Below are 18,456 nucleotides of genomic sequence, written 5' to 3' on the forward strand. Positions count from 1 at the left end.
CCTGTAAAGGAAGCATGGCAAGAAACATGCCTGCCACCAGTACAGCCCTCTATTTTTTTGACTGTCTGCTGAGGTTTTTTAACTGTATGCTTTAGTACGGTGGAATTTAAATTGTTTAGAAATCAATATTGCTGTCATTGCTGGAGGTGCCAAAATTCAATTCAAAACTTCAGTGGTGATTTAAAACTAGCATGCTCTTCAAGTGCCAAGTGATGGTGAGTTGGATGTGGAACCTCGTCCATAGGAAACAATTCAGTGTAGGTAAGCAAGATATAAGGTGGTGGCAGGCTGGGACAGAATTTTCTCTTGTACAACTGCAATTGAGTTCCTCTCTCCTCTCCAGGCATATTTATGTATAGGATGTATTAACTCCTGAGCTGAATTAATTCCACCTGTCTTCTACCTGCTTGATGCCATGACCAGCTACCAAAGTTGAGAAATTTAGCCTTGTGCTCAAATATAAGAATTTAAACCTGAAAACTTTACTTGATGAATGGATCCATGCTAAAAACATTGCAAATCACCGAACCTGATTTAATAGACTATTTTAGTTGTGGTCCACGAAGGTTTTTGCATAACATGAGCATTGAGTGAAGTAAAAGGTGACTCCAAATAGGCAGTTTTCAAATCAGTGTGATGGTTTTCCTTTACAATTTCTTTGACATTTTCAAAAGAAGTGGTTACTATAAATGATAAACAATTTAGACACAGATTTGCAAAAACACCCAATTCCAATAAAGATGTCTTACTCCCTCTGATCGATCTTTGAGGATCTGGACCCTTGGCTCTTGAGGTTTTCTGGCGACGGCCTCATCAGGCTTTTCAAGCAGAGATATATGGAGGAAGTTACATCTACTGGAACTGGAGCTACTTCAGAGAAGTAGCTGTACAAGGGATGACTGCTGGCACTGCATTTAAAATCTCTAAAAAGAAGGAAATTCTTCACAGACTTCAAAGATATGTGTTTTTTCTAAATGGGACTCCATTTTGCTCTTTTGCACCCTTCTAAATTGTGGTTGGAATTTGAAGGGAGTACTTTTGTTTTCCGGTCTATGAAAGCAGTCAGTGTATTTTTAGAATGCAAGATAAAAAGCTTTACTGGGGTTTTTAAAGAAGTATGTCCCGCTGGATCAGCCGTGGAGTAAAACTGTTGCACTGCAATTGGACTGAAATCATTTATGGAATAGTCATTATTCCGTTGGTAAAAGGAACCTTACGTTTAATGTCAAAGTATCTCTCTGTTCTATAAATTCTACTGGAAAACTTTGTTGAGCAGTTATTTCTCTATCACAATATAAGAAATGGTGTAGTGTGAGGTTGTAGCATAAAAAAAAAATAGCACCCAGGAAATGCAGCCCTTACTAAATCCTCAAACATTAGGGTGTAAATGGGATTTAAGAGCTATGTTTTCTTCATAAGGATGAATCTTATCCTACAAGTAGAGAGCCATAGGATTGCTTTAGTTAGTTGTGCATTTCACATATTTTTAACCACCTAAACTGGGATATTTTGTTTCAGGTATTTATCAAAGCTTACTCTTTACTCGAAGGCAAGAGCCAGGCACCTTTTTGAAGCTGTATTGTCTTCACTCAGAAAACATTTTAAAAAGGGATTAACCTGCCATTGGAGGTTCTTCTTCCCATCCTGCCTTCCCCTAAAACTTCCCTAAAAAAGTCTAGAACTAGAAGCAGTCAGAAAGATAAACCTGTCCTTAAACACAGAGGCAGGGGCACTCATTTCTGTGCTTTCTCATGTGTACAAGAATGAATGGTGCAAAATAAAAAAAACTTATCTATTTGCATGATGAGCTCTTTATCTCTGGATAAATCTTTGTGAACCTTTTATATATGCCCAAGAATCCCTGATGGCCTGTGGGTCTAATTTTTGGTTTGATTTGAATTGTCAGGGTGTGAGATCAGACATAACGAAAGCCACAGAGTGGTCCATTATTTGTTGTTTTTGGCTGCTAGTGATGAAAATTTCTCTGAGCAGGTCTGTGTCATGATATGGCAATCCATGTGTCAATGTCTTGAACAGAATCTAGGAACAAGACCAAACACCTCTGTATCACAATTATTTCAGAGTATATTGGCTTTTACTTTTTCTTTCTTACTTTCAAATGCAGCTGCAAGTTTTTGTCTCAGCTAAGATCTGGTGAAACCTAGAGACATTAAATTAAAAAACTGACAGGATACTTTCCAAGGAACAGAAGCAGTTGGGTTATACAAATGAAACATTCCACTAAATGAAAGAAGGAAATGTTTAAAATCAAACTTTCCATTTAGCAAGAGCAGTGTAATTGTAGACATGATAAAGAAATCCATTAAGTACCTTTGAAAATGGCTGTAAACAGCTTTTGGAAAGGGCGGGGTAGTGTCATTTGGCAAGGACAATCCTATTAATAAGAGAATTTCTACAATACTGTATAAATTTTCCTGCTCCTGTCTTCCCCTTTCCTGTTTTACTACAGTTCATACTTGGGCAATAGAGCTTGCAAGAAGAGTATCATTTTTCTTGAGCTTGAAGCTTTTATTTCACTACAGCTGAAGCTTATCGATGGAAGCAAAGGGTGCCAGGAAAGGTGGGAAGTCATGAAAGTCAGGGTAAATGAGCTCTCAATAATTCCTTCTGTGTGTTACGAACATTAGGATATTTGGGTATGTCACCAGTAGGGCCAGTGTAGTACCTTTTGAAGTAACAGCCCTGTGCGTTGTTCCAAAGAGGTTATGTCTAACCTGTGGTACCCAGGCTGCTTTCCTTCATTTCCTTCATCTTTTGTTCATTAGTGACAAGCCCAGCAGAGACCTAGGCTGTCGGTGCACATCCCAGACCTGGGTCAGGATAAGACCACACCCAGCCCTTCATGGCACCCTTCACAACGGTCCGGATCCCTGAGGAGAAAACCTGGGTCAGAAGGGAGCTGTGGTGAGTCTGCACAAGGTCCCTGACTTGAGTAATCATTGATCCAAGATGGCAGGGCACATAGGCCAACTGAACACAGTGTGTTTACTTCTAGAGCCTTATCCTGTCACAGGAATTCAGGAAACAAGATGGTGGGTGTCATGCTTTATATGATAGAGCGCCACACTCCGAGCGCCCTGCCAACTCTGCTAGCTGGTGTACCGTCTTCCTGCTCTCCCCTCATTTATCCGTGGTCCCTGTTATCATTTCTGTTTCTGTTTCATAGGCACAGTTCTCAAACTGCTATGGGCATCCTTCTACTTCTCTGCCTCAGCAAGTCACCTTGATGTACTAACGTAATGGTACTGTGAGTTATTCCCCTCAAAGCACAGTAAAACTGAGGTGAGAATCACCCTATGTGTACTTACTGACGTTGTACGCTAGCATAAAGATATGGTCAAGAAAAGTTGCAGCTCTCACTTGCTAGGCTGTATTATATACGAGTATGTGGTATCAATAAGAAAATACTGTGTTACAGTAGTGAAGAAGCAGTGACCGCAACTGTGACATTACTTGTGGAAATATGCTTGTGCCCTGTGTTATTACTGGCTATACGAACGGAGGAATTTGTAAAAAAGTGTCTAGATCAATCTCCTTATATATCTAATCTATAGTAAATATTTGTAGCTGCAGTTTAAAGTTTACATTCTTTGAATATATAGCATGCTGCTTATTGTAATTATTAGATGCTAAGATAAGAGCTTTCTAAAAGTTAGAATATCACTTTGTATTTGAAGCCTTCTCAACTAGAAACAAGCATACTTCACCTTAGTATGATTTCCAAGATTTCTTGCACGTTAAATGAGTTCCTTGTACTCAGGTTTTTAATCCATGCATTTGATGTGACATAAGCTCATTATTTAATGCTAAATAACATAAATCACCATTCACTTTGTAAAAAAGTTACATTCTAAACCAGCTGTTCAGCAGTAAAATGAGCTTTAGTTAAATTTATAAAGTGGTAAGGTTTTTTTCTAATAGTTGTGGGGGGGCAAAGGGGAACTAATTGTTTGAAGGACTGGTTATCAACCATCACTGACTTCCATAAGCTAGGTATTGTAAGGTTAAAACCCCTACAACTTTTTTTCCCAAGAATGCGTCTGTATTTAAACAGCAGAAGAAAGTGTATATAGAATGGAAATAAAACAAACCTCGACTAGATTACTAGTTTAGTAATCTTCCCAAATAAAAATACAGAATTGGAAGAACAGTTAAGAAAGATCACAGTAACAAATGCAAGAAACAAGCAGGGCATGAATTAACGATGCAGAGTCAACTGCTCACAGATTATAAATATCTAGTTTAGGAAACAGAAAACCACACAGATTTCTGATAACTAATGCCTTTTGTAATAACCGCCAAAACGTCTGTCTGGCAAGGTTGTCTAAAGGCAAAATAGTATTTGAGCTAGATCTTGAGTATAACTTGAATGTGCTAAGTAAAAGCATGATATCTTTTTGAGACTTGAGATGCTTTCACAATTCAAGTGACAGAGAGTGTGTCGGGAAAATGAGAGGAGCCACGAAGAAGGCACATCTTCAGTTGTGTAAGCAGATGTGGCTCCCTGACGCTTCAGCAGATCTGCTTTCGTTTGTACTACCTGAAAATCTGACCCCTGGCACTTTCAAACTTTCTTGCAGAGAGTTATTTGAGTAGAAAACAGAGTTAATGATTGTGAAGTGTTTGAAGAGATTGAGAAAAAATTGTATTTCACGCATAATGCAGGGTGAGAGCAGCACTGTTGTGACAGTGATGCACATCAAGGATGATTCCCTCAGCCTCAATGGAACTGAGCTACCTCAGGGTAAAAGAAAAAAGAGATGCTGATACATTATGGATTTGAATTTTATTAAGCTATGTAAACAGCACTAGCCCACTGGGCCATGGTATACTGATCGCTTTTGGTTTCTATTTTCTTTCTTCTTTAATAGAATAAGAAAATCCTTCTCCAAGTTGAGTAACTAATTGCTTTGTGGAAGACAGAGATCCTTATGGGTGCCTCCGTCACATCATTGCTGTCAAGAGGATTTCTGAGGATTAAAAACTTGTAAGCAGCTTTCAAAAATAAATACAAATAGTGATTTAGATCAGTGGCAACCAAGTAAAAATTTGAAGTAATATCTTTGAACATACATTAATTATTAGAATACATGCAAGATGAAGAAAATACGATCATTAAAACAAAAAAACCAAACCTAATATACTAGTGGTCTCTTTGCAATATCTGTAATATCTGCATTTTTGTAAGAAATTAGTTTTGATAATGGTGAAGGTGAAAATCCATTGTAATATAGTAAGCGTTGAGTAGTGGGAAAGATAATCTGGGATTTTATATACACATTTACTTTCACAAAAGGACTTGTACAGTATTATTTCTAGTAATAAGTCTCTACTCCAATTTTTGTACTTCAGTGAACTGCTGGAGAGAGCACTACAGAGAGTGCTGCATGTGTGTGACTCTGAATACAGCCTGTTTTTAAGAGGGTAATATGGATTTAACTGAGAAATAAAGCTGTGTTTTGTCTACTTTTGGCAGATAATAGTGCAATTACCTGAGCCTTGCAGCTGGCAGACATTTCCCATGCAAATTTGAAGAACTCTTATAGTGCTTAATGAAGATTTTGTGCTATGATCAATTATCTTCAGGAAATAGCCAGGCTGTAATTGTCAGCCTAAAAGGGAGTTAATTAGGAAGATCTTTGTGGGACAGCACAGTTGTCTTGGTGGGCAAAGTTAAGGCAATGACATATTTTCTTTGAAGAACACTATTACAAATTTGATCTTGCCTTATACATTTTTAACATGAGAAAAAAAATGAAGGTACACATATGAAAAAGAAGAAATTATGTATAATCACATTTCTAGCCTGAAAAATGTCTAATGATTCCGTTATGTGAGGAGCAGGCGGAGTCCTATCTAATCCACGGCAGTGTACACATAGTGCTGGACATGGTAGTTAGAGAGATTAACTCAAAAAGAGAGTGGTGCATTTCCATTATAGTTTTTTGACTGCTGGAGTTTCTCCCATGCAATTCTTCACTGAATGTAGTGTTTTACAAGGAAGTTTGACTTGTCTCAGTATTAGAAGCCACTGTTTAAAACCTTCAGTAATCTCTCTTTGACCATTTCATAGCTTTGGATGATTAATTGTGACATACGTGATGCAATGAAACAAAATAGAAAAATAGTGCCAAAATGCAGCCCATATTCAGCTTAAACAAGTTACATTGAAAAATAAATAGGATCTAGTATTAAAAGGCTGATGTGGGTTTAATTTGCAAATTTCATGAGGAGTAAGTATTTGTAGAAGTCTTTTTGCTTTTGTAATGAAGTATCGAATTGGCAGTATTCCAGGCCACTTTCCATAATATGTGTAGTTGATTGTGCTGCTAAAGCACTTGCTCTAATTTGTAGAAAAGAGGAACAATAAAAATGCCACCTAAAAATCAGAATGGACATGGGGGAAAGGCACTCAAAATATAATTAAAATAATAAGCTATTTTTCAATAATAAGCTTTTTCATTTTGGATGATGAAAAGATACCCATTTTCTAGAAGACCACCAGGAAATGTTGATTATATAATCAACATTTATAATTAAATATTATAACTATAATTAAATTATAGTTAAATATAAATTATAGTTATAATTAAAATTATTTTAATTTACTTCTAAGAAGTAAAATCAAAATTGGGAGGGGGGGTAAAACTTGGAGTAAAACAAATGTAACACTGATCTTTAAAAATAAATAGATAAAGAATCAGCTAAAGAGTCCGGATAGCTACTGCTTCTTATGTTAAATCCCTAACTTGGTTAAATTAATGCAACAACATCAAGTAGAAAACAATTTAAACACAAAACCATAATCCTGCAAAAGCATGCACCTTACTGAAATTATCAGAAAGCCACATGTAAGTAGTAATCCCAGTGGATGTGTGAGAGAGTTGGTCCTCGTGGGCAGCTAGGTAAATGCACTAGTAGTAGAGTAAATAAGAAACATTTTATCTATGATGTGAAATGCAATTCTGACACATCCTGGGGAACTCTAACATGGGATTTCTTTTAAAGAACGGTTTTAAGTTTTGAAAACTAGCTTGGATCTTGCTGGATGGCAGAGAGTACCTTATTTCTTTCTTTCCCAGATGAATGACAGAGTTAGTGGCTGAAAAGAAAGCAGAGATGGTTGGGGATTCATAAATCCACTTCATCTATTCACCAGCCACAGCAACTGGCTGGGAGCCCCCAGCATGTTAATTAAAAGCTAATTCTGGCAGAGGACTTTGGAGCCCTGTGAGGAGGTGCTTGGTGCGCAGGGTGCCATTGCAGGGGGGGAGCTCTTGGTGCAGTGATCAGCCAGAGCAGGAGCCTGAGAGTGTGCTCTAGAGAAAGCATGCCAGGACCTGAGAGCTCTGTCACTGTGTCCAGCGGGTGGGATGCTGCATAATTAGGCATACATCTCTGTGGTTTCTTCTTTGAGGCCTGGACTACGTGAAGGTATTTCAGTTTGCTTATAAAGACCCTGAATCTTTCCCTTAAGGTTCAGACACCTAGAACTCTGTCAAAAGTTAGAATTCTGTAGAACATGGGTTTATTTAATTTTTAAAGAGTGGACTCCCTATTGGTCCCCACGTTTTATTTGAGCATAGAAGGGTATGCATCTGTGTGCAAATGCATTCAACAGGGAGCATAGCTCTGTAGCATGGTAGCTGTGGCATCCACTTTGGGATGGGAAGGTTATGTTCCTGTTCTTGTTCTGAAGCCTGAATTTAGCATCCAGCTTGTTTTAGATAGGATATAAAAATAGGCTTTGAATTGATGCCAGGTCTTCCACATCCCAGCTGTATGCTTTCCTTTTCTCGGTGATTTGCCACAACAGAGTAAATCATCAACAAGAGTATCCAGAGAGACCCCTTTGCATCCTTCACCTTCGCCCTCTTGCTCCCTGCTTCCTATCCTGAGCCTCCGATCGCTCTGAAACTGTGAGCTGAGACATCCACCTTCCCAGGCCATGGCATAACAGTTGCAATGTAGCAGCATCAGCAAGAAATTTTATTTGTGGATGGTTGTAACCTGTCATTATACTATGAAAAATGTCTTTTGAGTATCTGTTGGATATCTAGTGGATAAAGGTCAACCCACAGAGGTTGGGTAGGCGTCAAGATTTTACAGTGCTTTCTGGTCAAACATGGCTATAGTAGTGAGTTTATACATTTTCAGTGCTAGATGGCAGCCAAATGTGTATGGTTTTGTTTTCGTTTGTTTTTTAATCTCAGTGTTTGTATGCAGGTGGCCCAATTCTGATTTAACGACCCGATTATTTTGCTGAGCATAACTGTAAGTAATTCAGTCCCTCTTTCCATAAAAGGGGGGAAGGAGCAAGAAATTGTTATCTCTTACTCTGGGTTATAATTAAAGACAATTGAACTGCAGATAAGCAATCTTTTGAAAATCCTTCTTTTAGAATTCTAGAAGGTTATTTTAGATATTAGCTCCCTTGCAATTTGGATGCAAGGATAAAAATATTGTTTAAGAAATCTACTGGAAATAATACAAAGATATAGTTATATAGAATTCCTAAAAAATTTTAGAAGCTTTAAAAAAAAAAAAAATTGAATGTTTCCTGTTTTCATCTTTTTTTCTTCTTCTTTCCCACCCCTTACTGAAAAGTAAGATGTGGGAAAATAAATACATTCCCTTTAAGTTTAGAAGATTCCCTTTCAAACTTCAAAATAGCTAAAATAGCTTAAAAATCAAGAAATGCCCATATGATTTTCAAATTTGGTAAATAGACTCTTTTTGTGGAAAAAAAACTGACTTGAAAGTTTTTATATAACTCTTCTGTTTAATGTAATGAAATGGTCTTCCCCCAAAACAGATAATTGAAAGTGACAGATCCATCTACCACTGAAATATTTTGTTAAGAGAAGCTACATCCTAAAGTAAGAGATAAGCGTTTGCATCCTAAGGAAGACTTGGAGATGTAAGGATTTCAAATGGGCAGATCTTTTTTTTCTCAAAGCAGCACAAAAACCTCGTGTGCACTGCTCTGTCCACAGTATTTTGGCTGTAACTGCCAAAGGCTTGGTAACCGTTGCCACCAAAGAGAAATCCATTGGCTTATGGAGTAAAAACCCATTGCGAGAAAGGCAATAATATGCTTTGTTATATCAGCCCAAGGTCAGGTCTGTAGTAATCTAACAATAATCTGTTATCAATAAGCTGAATAGTCTCACTGGCAGTGTATTGAGAAGCTGGAACCAACACAGTGAATGGCTTTCATGTCAAAGAGTAACCAGATTTCTTTCCTTACACAGTGTTAAGCTAATCAGTAGCTGTAGCATTTACATATCCCTTCCTAAATTTCAGTTTACTGATTCAGTTGCCAAAGTCAGACTTAAATTTTTGTATCTATTCCTACCTCTTGCTTTTATAAAGCATAATATAGCCTGCATAAAAATATTTTATGGTATGCATACCTATCCTTTTCTAATGCAATTATTCCAATTTCATGAGATCTAAGCTTTACTCATAAAAGGAGTCATATCCTGCAGCTGTAACAGAACTTCAGGAATAGGCTTTGGTGCTGCATCAAATAAGGATGAGCTAAATAAAAATAAAGAACAAAGCACATGCCAAAATGCTTTTTTCCTGACTGGAAGGCTGATATGAGTTGTGAAGATAAAAAAAAAAAAAACACAAACACAACAACAACAACAACAAAAACCAAACAAAAAACACAAAGAAAGAAAAAACAGAAAAAGACAGTACCTTTGCACTGAGCAAAAACTGAGAGCTAGGGAAAACAAAGTTTATGTTACCATGCTATTGGGCTTTCTATCTTTATCTGTCTATGACCTGTTTGGCAGTTTAAAGAACATTTTAAAGTGATAGAAAGTTCTCAGAAGAAAATTTGCTTTTACAAGTAGGTAAAAATTGGTGGATAGGTAAAGGAGAGAGCTTCAAGTTTGTGTCCCCTGCCTTTTCTTCTTCCTCCTTCCTAAAGTCTGAGCTCAGCAGCTGTCATGTCTGACTTGGCTCATGGGCTGCTCAGTCTAAATGCTGTATTAGCCAGCTGACTAGTATAAATTAACTCTGGTCCAGTTTTTAATTAATAGAGAGAACAATCTGTGGGTATGGAAACGATAAAATTAGAAAATGGGGGAAAAAAACTAGAAGTACTGTGGAAAAAATGAGCTGAGAGAGAACATGGGGTCAAGTGCTGAAGACTATTACACACAAAAGCACAGTAAATCAGGGCTCATTTTGGAATTGCTTTCTTTATTATGGAAATGTGAACTTTTGACATTTTATGTGAAATTCCAGTATTTATAGACATTTACTTATATAAATAAACTTGGTCATACTAACCTATGTATTTAACATACTTAGAAATTACTCTGCAGCACAGGTTATTATGTAGATGAAAATAACAAGGAGATTTTTAATTCCAGAGTTTCCTTTCATATGGACCCCAGCAAGGAGAGTGAGCTGTCAAATCATAAAAATAAAGGTTAGTGTGATTTTTTTCCCACATGTCACACTCTGTCCTTTTCCCTTTCCATGTCCTGCTGTCTTGGTGTTTGGTGCTGCCTTCCCCCATCCTCTCCTTGGCTCTTCTCCCTCTTTCTGTGCTCCCAGCTTCCTCGCGCCTTCAGCAGCCATCACAGCTCTCTACGCTGGACTGATTTATCAACGTGTAGGTGTCAGGATTGAAGGGCCAAGGGAAGAGCGTGGGCGAGATGGGGTGGTGGGATGAGGAAGAGGGTCCTATGGAGAGGGCTGAGAGGGAGGGAATCTGCCATAGCTCTTGCCTACTGTCTGGAGCCAGATGCTTTATGCATTAACTTGTACATTATCTGAGGGTTATCTGCATACTGTCCTTTCAGGGGATGCTGTTTTATCTGAGGGTGGGTGATATATGGAAAACAGGGTAATTCATCTTTTATCAGTTACAACCAGTCCAAATACTTACTGCAGAAGATCAGACTAAAGATAATCATAGTTTAGGTCTTTCCAGTGTTAAAAAACTATTATGTGTTGGGTTCAGTGCCTTTTTATCTGGAAGATGATAATTTATGACATTTAGAAACTCTCTTATGTTTTGCCATTGGCTGCCTGTGACCTTTAGCATATGTCAAGCATATGGTGAATTTCTGAATGCTTAAATTGTAGTAGCAAGGTGTTATATTCCTGTTATTTAGTTGTTTTTAACTCCCAGTTTTGGCATGAGAACACTGTAGGTGAGTCATTTTCTGTTCATTTAACTTATTAAGAAAAACGAACCTTTCCTTGTTGATTTGTTGATGTATTCACTTTGTTTCTGCAGCAGCAGCAATAGATCTGGTAAGAATAAGACAGTTAAAAGTAGGAAGCATTACTTTCTACTCAAAGAAAGGACAAATCCCTCACATTTCTAAGTAATCTGATATAAAAAGGCTTGTAAAATACTTACTTCACACATATAATCATTGCAAGGTAAAAATTTCATGTTATTTTCTCTTTCACGCAGTGTGCTGCACTAGACTGTTATTTCCAAATGTGTCCACTAACGTTGGGTGACATGCTCTGGGTGACTGTTTGAGGTGTATCAAACCTGACTGTGAGACTGTACTTTAGCACTTCGTTTGGAACTGTAAATGTTCAACTCTGAGAGCAGGCTCTGGGAGACTGAAGGCAGGCACTCTGCAATGAGGCACTGAAAGTTAAGAGATGCAGAAAAAAAAAGAAAAATGAAAAAAGCAATTTGACTTAATAATTTCAGGGGGATCAAACAAACAGTGACCCTCTTGTCTTCTTTTTTTATATATAAATTGTCCATTGATTCACCTAACATAACTATTCCTCATCATTTTTCTCCTTATGTTCTGTGGCTGCGAAGATGTTGATGACCTGCTAATTTATTCCTTGTGTTCTTTATGAATTTCATCTGTTGCCAAAAATTGCCCTCAAATAAGGGTAGTCAAATGAGAGCATTTTCACATCTCTCTTAAGGACCCTGCATGTGTTCTGCTTTAAAAAAAAAAAAAGGCTTTATTTTATGAAGGTTTTTTTTAAACCTACAGAGCTGTGAAGCTTACCATAATTTACAGAAAGCTTTATGACTGGGAGTGCGTGGGAGGAGAAAGAAGGGGGAAAATAAAAAAAGCCAAGGGATGGTGAGGAGGTCTTAGAATGAAAGATGAGACTATGCCAACTCTTCTCTAATAATGCTAAGAGAAGGAGACAGAGAAGTGCTAACAACGTATTTCCCAGGTTTCACCAAAGTAAAATTAGAAACAATCTTGGCAGTGGGTGACCAGAGATATTGTCATGTTGGTTCCTTTCAGTTTTAATATTCTTGTCTATAAATGGAATTAACACCTTGAATTTCATTAAGATGTTAGAGTCAAGAATAAGTTTTTGTCACACATCTTCTGATAAAATATTGAATAGAAAAGATTAAAAGGATGTTAATGAGATGAAGAAATGTGTCAGGTGCAGAAAAATATGTCAAGTTTTTCTAGAAACACACATAAATAAGTGTGTATAAATGGTGGTGTATTATTTGCTTTTAGTTTGAGATGGCTGTATGATGAGTTGTACTGGTTGTGCTTGATTTGTGCCAGTAAGATACAAGGTTGGAATGCCGTTTTAATTTTAATGGTAATTTTACTGTGAGAGAATGTATCCCATCAGCTATCTTCCCAAATGAAAGCAGCAATTACTTTTGAAAGTAGTGGAAATCCTGATAATCAGGGCTAACACAGAATTACAGACAATTGTGTTTTCTTCTGAGAAAAATTTTAGGGACTTTTGAAAAAAATATATTTTGCAGTAATTTTTGTCACACTGAACTTATAAATTCAAGTTATCCTTATTGCTGTGGGACCCAAATGTATTGTCTGAAGGAAAAAGTGTAAGTTACTTTCAATAGCTTTTCATGTGCAATAAAGCTTTGCATTAATATTGAGCACCTTATGACTAGAAGCAAAAGCTAAAAACTTCAGCAACTTTCTACTTTGCAATCAACCCATGAGGCATCTAAAAATGAAATTGTCTGAATTTCAATGAAGTGATCTATAGCAACTCCGAAAGCTAGTGCCCTGCTCACGTAGGTAGAAGTCTAACGTGTGGGACATGGGTTTGCATGTTTTAGCCAAATGTGCCCTCTAGAAAAGGAGAATTCCTACCACCCTTTCTGGTGGCTAACAGGTTTTGAAGTAATTGCTGCCTGTTGTTCTGGAGGCACAAGAGAGGGATTTTAGTGACTCCAGTGGAATCATTCCAGATGTGGTGGAAATGAGATCACGTTCTGGGCCTCCTTTTATAGCTCTGGTGAGATACAAGACTGCAAAACTTACACAAGAGACTGTGCCAGCTCAAGAGAGCTGCTCTTTTTTTTTTTTTTTTTCTCCGCAACGAGAAGTGGTCTACTTGGAGTTTGCTAGTGCCAGGCCATAGACCTTCATCATTTGCAGAGAAACCTGTGCTTCTCTAGTAACTCCCAGTGACACCTTCTCATCCCCCAGTTCACTCCAGGAGGTGCCTTTCCAGCTAGTACAACGGGTGACCCAGCATACTCAGAAGTCAAGTGTGATCATTTTGGCTATACATGCAGCAATGCAGCCTGCATGCGCTAGGGACACAAAGATAGAGCGAAAGGAAAAATACTGTTTTTCTTTGGAGGGACTGAGTACCTTGATTGACTCAGTGCTGGTTCACCAGCAGTCTATGAACAGCTATGGCTGTTTTCTTTCCCAACATGACACAATTTCTGTACTTTACATTGTCTATGGAGGTCTATATGTACTTTTCTTTTTATGATTGGTAGAACATACTTAAAATTCATTTAGCACATTTTTAGCCTAAAATGACATTTTAAAGGTATGTAATAAAAATGATGTGGGCTGGAGCTTTAGTTTATAGGGAAAGGAATTGCTCTATGGGATTGAAAAAGGTGAAAACCTATGGGGTTTAAGTTCTGAAGCCACAAGCAAGGACATTATTATTCATTGGAGGTCATTTTTTCAACCCAGAAAGCAGTAGTTTTCTTTATGAACTGAAAACTACAGTCCATGTATATTTTATTATAGCCTAAAAAATGCTTTTAAGAAAAGTGCAACACCTCTACTTATCCACTGTGAGATCTTTTTTGTTAGATCATAATGGCCTGATTCTGCCCCATGGCTATGTTGGAAGGGTAGGGAATGAAATCAGCAGGACTACTCATGGGGTAAGTTACTCATGGCATAAAGACAGACCTGGGCTCTGAGGTATGCGGCCACCAATAGCAGCTGTCATGGGACAGTTCCAGGAATAATAGTGGCAGCCATTTAAATAAGTGTAAGTGGAAAATTGTCCTCCATTTTTACAATTTCTGTCCCTCAGATGTCTGCATTTAATAATCACGTTCTAGTATTCTCATTATTACTCATGAAAATAGTACAACTTTCTGGTCTGCTGAGAATGCAAGTGGGGCAATTACTTAGATAAAGACATCTTGACGTTTTGCTGGGACTTGCTTTTTGACAGAACAGAAAATACAGGAAATCCTCACTTCTGACAAACCCAAGAAAAACGTGAGATTTCACCAGTTTCTCTAAAAAAAAGTTTTATATGTATATATATATTTTTATTTTTCTCCAGCCCTGCTGTAATTGACACCAAATGTTCCTGGCAGCAACTGCCTTCCAATTGGTTAGTGCATCTCTATCATGCAAATTGAAAACTACACTTCTCTCAAACTGTGTTTTAGTATGAGGGAAGCAGTTTTGAAAGAAGCTTTATTTTTATTCTTAAAGTCTGCTGATGAATGTAATTTTGACTTGTAACCACTTTATGAAGAAAAGATATAGTTGCAAAACAGAATAAGTTTTCAAAGATGACCAAAGAAAAAGACTTTTTAATAAATTATACATTACTAGAGCTCTTAACAATGCTGATTACAAGAAAGAGTAAACCACAATGAAAAACCTTATAAATACATAATCCCACCTTAAAAATACGTTTTCCCCTGGTAATTAAAATCTTGACCTCTGCAATGAAACCACAGGGAATGTACCTCGGTGAAAATTTAAGGACCTTGACATTTGTCTAGTGTATAGCCACATAATTTCCCAGAAGTACTGAACAGGCATGCCAATGTCTGATTGCATATATCATAGTAAGGCATTTCAACACAGCTAGTCTAGGCCTTGAAAAGAAAGAAAGAAATCAGTTAAGATGAACAATTTCAATTATGTCTATTTTCTTTGTTTTATTCATTACAATTATTTTTAAAGGTTGAGGTAACATATTTAAATATTTTTTAAAAAGGAAAGAAGTATTTCTCAAGCCTGAGTAACATCTTAGTTTAGTGTAAAAAGCAAGCAATTCTCTCCCACAAAGAGAGAAGTTGGTGTCTTATCTACTGTGTAAATCAGTGAAAGTAAGTATGCTATCTCGTCTACACTTACTGATGGCTGGCTTTGGATATTTTACTTATTTTGTTTCTCTTCATGTGAGAAAAAATTGATACAATACTGGTAAACTGAAAAACATCTTTAAGTCTCTTGCGCTGTTGATTACTATATACATAGCTGGAATTAAAAGATATGGTACCTGACGTGCTTATGAGATTTTTGTGGCAGCTTCTTAGATGAACCTATACCTCTCCATACCTTCATTTCAAATAAGTCATCCTTAGCTATACCTGAACTGTAGGACTCTGGGTACTTATGACTACAGATAGGGAACACACCAATGTTAGCTCTCTTCCTCCTTCTCATATATTGTTTCCATGCAAAACAGAACAGTCCTGAAGGCTGTAGTATAGGCTTGGAGTGTGTTGGAAATTTGTGAGATCAGGACCTTAATACCCTTTATGTGCAGATTAGACAGATTAGGTAGAGCCTTTGCTTCGAGTTTTCCTTAGGGGGTATGAGTATATCCTTTCTGATAGATTCTTGCTCTTCATCATCTGAAAATATTTTGTAGCATCAGAGGTTCTGAGCAACATGGTACTTTCATGGTGTATTAAAGTACTGTGATTGACAGAAAACAGCTGGAAGACATTTGAAATAATAAGGACTTCCGTGATCTGGGGTTTCTTAAATTTGCTTAGCCCACATGCAGAATTCATTGCCAGAGAGAGCTCCTCTGCTAATTGCCAAGACTCCCCATACCAGGTTTAGGAAATATGTTGGAGGCTATGCCCAACAAATGGGCATGAGGCACGCATAGCAAATCCAGTCTTACCTGCAGGATCATTGGAGCCAAGAGAGTGCCCCCGCTATCCTTCCTGCCTACCTGCTGCACTGAGCGCTGCTCAGTAGATGAAAGCATCTAGTCTTTCATTTCTGGGTGAAATTCTCTTTCCTCCACACACTCCGTGAGACAACTCTCTGGATTTTTTTTCTCCCCCCTGGTTTGATTGAAACAGATACCTGACATACTGCAGGAATTTTAGAGTAAGTGGATTAGTGGCTAGACTGTGTGTTGGTTAATTTTCTGCTTGACTGAATCCATTATTGAACTAGATACATCCCAGATTTTAGTCGTGTCCTGTGATAATATAGAAAGGTGTTTTCCACAAGGAGCTCTATAGTCTCTATAGTAATTGTGGATAATGTGACCTAGTTATTGGATATTAATGTCATTACCGAACTAGGCTGGCTTTGGTTTCTAGACTAATTCCTACTTAAACTAATTAGGAATAGTTTCTCTTGTCACTATCTAGCTGGTGACGGGCAAAAATATATGAAAAATACTAAAAGAAGTCTTCAGCGTAGACTTTGAAGGCACCATACTCCTTGATCTCCTCTTGGTCTCTACTCCCACTAGCAAAGCATTCAAGCACAGTCCAGCCTTCTACTATGGTGCGGAAAGCTCCCAGCTATGGATACAGCTGTTACATTAAATAATTCTTCTATTGTGGCATTGATCTCTGAAGTGATACTAGGGCAGGAAGAATGCATGGATTATTTGTATCTAATCAGATGGTTAGATATACATTTTTCCTTTTTATTTTTTTTTAAACCTTGAAACTTTACTTTTTCAACCACACACATTACAAACGTATGCTATTTTCACATATTACTTTACCTTCCTTTAGAAAACATTAATCCTTCTCTTTCTCAGCTCCTCTGGGCAAAACCACAATAGTCCTTTACCATGGCTTTGTGAAACAACAATATATGTTCTTTCCTTCTAAGTCACTATCTCAGTTGTGGCAAGCTAAGGAGGAATGCAAAGCAGAAGCCTTGAAGTCCTTGGACACTTTTGCCTTGCAAGACAAAAAAAAAGAAAGTGACTGTACAAGGTGCTTTTGCTGCTGCACTTGGTCGCAGGTCTTTCCTGGGTCGGGGACCTTTTGGTGGCCTTGGTGCATCTGAATCGCTATGACTCAAGGTTCATGGAGGAATTAATTGTATGAATGGCTCTTTACATTGAAGTTCTTGTAGCTTCTGTGGCCATATTGTGGACAGAAAAGACAAGTCAACATACCAAATCTGTGAGATGTTGTAGCAAAAGATTTCAGAGGGGGACCAGATTGCTATGGAAAAAATCTTGGCCATCAGTTTCAGTCAATAGTTATATTTTAATTGTTTTTTTTTCATTTTGAATCCCCAAAGCATTAAAAATTTCCACAGTGAATAAAAGGCACCTGCAGCACTACCGTCTTACCTACATAGCTTGCCAAAGCATAACTAGGCCTTTGGTTGAATTATTATTTTGGAAAAAAAAAGGGAATTAACAATTAGCTCTGTTTTCCAAGGAATTAGTTTACAGGCATTTCTGTAGTCACTGAAAAGTTACTAGTGGTGACTGCATTCGATCCAATCATACTTGAAACTGAGCTATGGAAGTGAAAGATTCAGAAATCCGTTGAAACATCTAACCATAATACATTTGACACGCTGTGCTGTAACATGTATATGAATTGGCTGGCTGATCTCCATCAAGACTATTATAATAAAAACTTTCAACAGTTCCTTAATTACACAGTTGTAATTTTCACAAGCTCATCTCAGAAAGTGAGACACCCATTTTATATTGAAAACTAGTCTCTGAAAATCCCAGCTCTAACTGAGAAGTTAACATGAGTACAGGATTTTTAATAGTCTGAAGACACCTGATTTTCAAATTATATATCTGGTCATTGCTATAATGCATCATGAGGATATTTTAAAATTTCTGTCTGATACTTCTGTTTCACAACATTCAAATTCTTTCTATAATGTTTATTAAACTGCAGTGCAGATGAAACAAAATTCTAGGACAAATTTTTATCAGAATAAGAAATCTCATAGAAATTAAAAAGTGTCACAGGAAGGTATTAATTTTAACATTTTCAATACAAGAAAATTTTAATGACTTGTTTTCTTGATTTGTTTCAATGATAAAAATTTTCTTATGATATGAAATGATTAATTTTGTTTTATTTTACATTTAGGTTTAGGAATAAATCAGTATGAACTATTTTATATGAATAAGTTATTAAGTTTTTAAAAATGATATGTTTCAATTTTTCTGATG

The 18,456-nt window shown here is 37.2% G+C and overlaps 1 long non-coding RNA gene across 1 annotated transcript in view; it reads left to right on the forward strand.

The window, feature by feature from the left end:
- Nucleotides 1-18,456, forward strand: part of LOC148051577 (uncharacterized) — a 63,383-nt gene that overhangs the window by 33,524 nt on the left and 11,403 nt on the right. Inside the window, exons 8-12 of the long non-coding RNA XR_015700073.1 lie at nucleotides 2,787-2,925; nucleotides 3,188-3,303; nucleotides 4,893-5,008; nucleotides 8,248-8,295; nucleotides 10,413-10,471. This is a non-coding gene — a long non-coding RNA (uncharacterized LOC148051577). The remainder of the gene's footprint in view (nucleotides 1-2,786; nucleotides 2,926-3,187; nucleotides 3,304-4,892; nucleotides 5,009-8,247; nucleotides 8,296-10,412; nucleotides 10,472-18,456) is intronic.

This window comes from Nipponia nippon, unplaced genomic scaffold (assembly GCF_047370975.1).
Source record: "Nipponia nippon isolate SJK-2023a ecotype South Korea unplaced genomic scaffold, ASM4737097v1 scaffold_6, whole genome shotgun sequence".
Lineage (NCBI taxonomy): Eukaryota > Metazoa > Chordata > Aves > Pelecaniformes > Threskiornithidae > Nipponia > Nipponia nippon.